Here is a 5,000-nt window from a genome sequence, read left to right on the forward strand (position 1 = left end):
AAGAGAACAAGAACAAGAAAACAAACACAGAACAACAACAAAACACAAGAAAAAAAACACTAACAAACCGACACCCACTCCCTCCCCAAAATCGACGAGAGACCAAACCGGAAGAAGAACCCACCCGACAGTTTATTCTCCGAAATTCCCTTCTGTGTGTCTCTTCCTTCCCCCATTCATCTCTACCGCCTTTAGCCCCCCCCATCCCCCCAACCCCCCCACAAAACCCCCAGCCCCTCAAGGTCACCCACTCACAGCACGGGACTACAAGGTGTTCCTCTCAAGGTCTACCTCTGAGCAGGGATAGAACACCACCTTCTAGATGCTTCTAGATGTTGAGATTTCGATGAGTTCAGCCTCAAGGTTTAGCGTTCCGAAGACTGTTAACGGTGTCGTATTATTATTATTTTTTTCTAAATCTTCTAAAATCGGGTATTTTCGAAAACAGAGAGAGGGGTAATTGGAGGTTAAAAAGGGGGGAATAATGTTGATAACGGTGTCGTATTTTTTTTTTCTTTTTTTTTCCAAATCTTCTAAAATCGGGTATTTTCGAAAACAGAGATGAGAGTAATTGGAGGTTAAAAAGGGGGGGAATAATCTTGTGATTTGTATAATAGATGATTGTGTGTGAAAAGCGTTGATGTTAAGAGAGTCAATTCCAATTTTTTGTTCACATTATCATAACTGTTTCTTTTCGTTACGGAATCGATAGCGTTTTAGTATACGAAGAAAAATCGTGACATTTTTTTTTACCGCTTCGCCACACAAGGAAGAAAAAATGAGGAGATAATTAGTAATTGGGAGAACAAAGAAGACGAAGAAGAACTAGAAGAAGAGAAGAAGTGCTATAAGAGGAAGAGGAAGAATTAGAAGAAGAGAAGAAGAGAAGAAGAATTGCTATAAGAGGAAGAATTAGAAGAAGGAGAAGAAGAAGAACTAGAAGAAGAGAAGAAGAAGTGCTATAAGAGGGAGAAGAATCAGAAGAAGAAGAAGAAGAAGAAGACCCGATAAGACAACGAAGAAGAAGAAGAAATAGTTTTAATAGTAGTAAAAGTGGAATAATAAGAATACGAACAAAAGATAAGAATAAAACTAGAAATAAGACCAAACCAAGAAAATATCCCCAGCAGCTGCAATCTTAGAGGAAGAGGATGAAAGCGAGAAAAAAGAAAAAAAAACCCGTCTTGGCTAAGTGTCTTTCGTGGATCTCGGCGCCAGGAAAACGGTGATGGGAAGACCTTGACCATAGCATAGCCAGGACTCAAGAGATGGCATTCAGACACGCGGGAAAAGACCGTGAAATGATGGTCTTTGCGAAGACTCCTTGGCTAAGACTGGTAAGAGAGGTGGTGAAATACGTTTTTTTTTTTTTTTTTTTTTTTTTTTTGGGGGGGGGGGGGTGTTATGGTAGGTTATGGTAGGAAAATGGTTTGTTTTTATGTGGTTGTTATGAATGTATGTACGAGTATATACGGATATGTATGTATATACAGGAAGACTACGCACACGCATGTATATACACACAAAATACATACACAGACACACACAGACAAAACACGCGGACGTACACACACACAAAACACAAACACACACAGACAACACACAAACACACACAAACCACACACGCACGTACACACAAAACACACACAAACACACACCAAAAACCTCCCCCCACATACACTCCCCCCCCACAAACTTCCCGCCAACAAAAGTTCCGAAAACTGGGAAAAGGAAGGAAAAAGAAAGGAAAAAAAAAGAAAAAGTCTTTTTTTTTTCTTTCTCACCCTCTCTCGTATGCAACACGAGTCTCTCTGTGATTCTCCTTGGCCGGCCTCTGGAAGCCTCCTGAAGCCTCCGCACCCTGGTCGCTTATTAAGGGTTCCTTCCCGGGTACTCTCTCCTCTATGGGATCTTTAGCCCGGCCGGTTAAGAAGGTTTCTCGTCGGGATCGTGTGTTCCAATTTGGCGATCTCTCTCTCTCTTTTTCTTTTGTGAAATTTTTAAATGTTTAACAAAAATATATCTTTTTTATTCTTTTTGTGAAATTTTAAAATATCTATTCTTGTCTGTTGGGAAAGATATATTTCTTATTCTTTTTGTTTCTCTTCGGGGTTGTGTGTTCCAATTTGGCGATTTCTCTTTTTTTTAAGAATTTAGGAAAGATATTTCTTATTCTTTTTGTTTCTCGTCGGGATCGTGTGTTCCAATTTGGCGATTTCTCTCTCCTTTTTAAAGAATTTAAGAAAAATATATTTGTTCCAATTTGGCGATTTCTCTCTCTCTTTTTTAAAGAATTTAGGAAATATGTTTGTTCCAATTTGGCGATTTCTCTCTCTCTTTTAAGAATTTAAGAAAAATATATTTGTTCCAATTTGGCGATTTCTCTCTCTCTTTTAAGAATTTAGGAAATATATATTTGTTCCAATTTGGCGATTTCTCTCTCTCTTTTAAAGAATTTAGGAAATATATATTTGTTCCAATTTGACGATTTCTCTCTTTTATTTCAAGAATTTAGGAAAGATATATTTCTTATTCTTTTTGTTTCTCGTCGGGGTCGTGTGTTACAATTTAGCGATTTCTCTCTCTCTTTTAAGAATTTAGGAAAAATATATTTCTTATTCTTTTTGTTTCTCGTCGGGGTCGTATGTTCCAATTTGGCGATTTCTCTTTTATTTCAAGCATTTAAGAAAAACATATTTTTATTCTTTTTCTGAAATTTTAAAATATCCATTCTTGTCTGTTAGGAAAGATATATTTCTTATTCTTTTTGTGAAATGTTTAAAGATATATTTGTGTCTATTCCTGTATGTTTATCTGTTTTTCCTTCTTTCGCTGGCTGGCTGTTTCTGCTTCTCTCTCTCTCTCTGTTTATGTGTTCATATGTGTATGTCTCTGTCTGTTTGTCTCTCTCTCTTTCTTTCTTTCTTTCTCTATCTTTCTTTCTTTTTCTCTCTCTGTCTCTCCTTCTCTCTCTCGTTCTTTCTTTCTGTCTCTCCCTCTGTCTCTCTCTCTCCCTCCCTCCCTCTCTTTCTCTCTCTCTCTCTCTCACTCCTTTCCTCATTTCCGCCCTCCCTCCCTCCCTCTCCCTCACTCTCTCTCGCTCTCTTCCTCCCTCCCTCCCTCCCTCCCTCCCTCCCTCCCTCTCCCTCCCTCCCTCCCCTCTCTCTACCCCCTCAGCCTTTCCGCCCCCCCCCCCACCCTTCTCTCTACCTCTCTCCACTTCCTTCTCCTCCATATCCCCCTTTTTCCCCGTCCATCTCTCCTTCCCCCCCTTTCCTCCCCCTGCTTTCCCCATACGTAAGCCCCCACCCCCCCATCCCCCCCCCAGTTCCTCTATCCATGTAAGACCTTTGTTATACAAGTCTTTCTACAGTCTTAAGGCGACCGGCACGTGTCCATAAATGTTCTTTCAAGATGTTTTGTTCGCTGAAGAAGTGTGTCTCGGATAGCTTTTTTTTTTTTTTTTTTTTTTTTTTTTTTACGAGAGATTACGTATAGATGCCAGTTCATGTAATTGAATTTTGGATAATTCTTTCGTTCTTGATTTCAGGATGTTTTTCATTCTTGTTTTTTTTCTTCTTGTACAATTTCTTTTTTTTCCTTCTTCCTTGTCTTCTTCTTCTTCTTCTCTCTCTTTTTCTTCTTCTCTCATCCTCCTCTTCATCACCATTGTCATCATGATTATCATTATCTTCCTCTTCTTCATTTTTTTTCATTCCTCTTTCTCTTCTTCATTTCTCTCTTCCTCTTCCTTTTTTATTCTTCTTTTTCTTCTCTCTCTTCTTCCTCTTCCTTTTACCATTCCTCTCCTTCTTCTTTTTCTACCTTTTTTCATTCTTCTTCTTCTTCTTCTCCCTCCTCTTTTTTCCATTCCTCTTCATCTTCTTCTTCTTCGTCTTATTCTCTGCCATATCATAAAACATCAGAGTTTGACCAACTTACAATCCCTCTTACAACTGTCTTTTGTTTGCCTCTATGCCACTATCTCTTTGATTGGCTGCCTTTTTCTTTCTCTTCTTTTCTCCTTTTCCCTCCTTCTCTTCTTCCTTTTTTCATTCCTCTTCTTCTTTTCTTCTTCTTCTTCTCCATCTCCCTCTTCTTCCTTTTTTTCATTCCTTTTCTTCCTCTTCTTCTTCTTCTTCTTCTCCCTCCTCCTCTTCTTCCTTTATTTAATTCCTCTTCTTCTTCTTCTTCTACATTTCCTCTTCTTCCTTTACTTAATTCCTCTTCTTCTTCTCCATTTTCCTCTTCTTCCCTTTTTCATTCCTCATCTTTTTCTTCTCCATTTTCCTCTTCTTCCTTTATTTAATTCCTCATCTTTTTCTTCTCCATTTTCCTCTTCTTCCTTTATTTAATACCTCTTCTTCTGCCTTTTGTTTGCCTCTTTGCCACTATCTCTTTGATTGGCAGTCGAGGTTATGTTGAAGTGTGGGTTATGAAGCTGCGATGAAGCCAGATATGTGTTCGTATGCGTGGCTTTGTGTTAAGTTAAGGGTTATGTATACACGGTCCTCACACAGGGAGGGATGTGTGTGTGTGTTTATTTACTTATATATCTATATGTGTGTGTGTGTGTGTGTGTTTGTGTGTGTGCGAGTTTATGTGTGTGTGTGTGTGTGTAATTATTTATTTACTTATCTATCTATCTATCTATCTATATATGTCTCTGTGTGTGTGTATTTGTGTGTGTTTGTTTGTTTGTGTGTGTGTTTGTGTGTGTGTGTGTCTGTATGTATGTGTGTACATGTGTATGTGTGTGTGTACCTTCACACTTAAATCCCCACATATAATCATACGAAACCAAATCACTCACACTTTCTCTCACTTTTACCACAACGCTCACCACTTTCTTCCACTGTCCCTCCTCCTCCTCTTCCTCTTCTTCTTCTTCCTCTCCATCCCTTCCCCCCCCCCTCCCCCCCTCCCCCCCTTTTATCTGACTCCCGCTGACCATGTGTGCTCATCTCACGCCCGCGGTCAGGAGTCAAGGCCGCCCATTC

This window comes from Penaeus vannamei, chromosome 42, assembly GCF_042767895.1.
Source record: "Penaeus vannamei isolate JL-2024 chromosome 42, ASM4276789v1, whole genome shotgun sequence".
NCBI classification, from domain to species: Eukaryota; Metazoa; Arthropoda; class Malacostraca; order Decapoda; family Penaeidae; genus Penaeus; species Penaeus vannamei.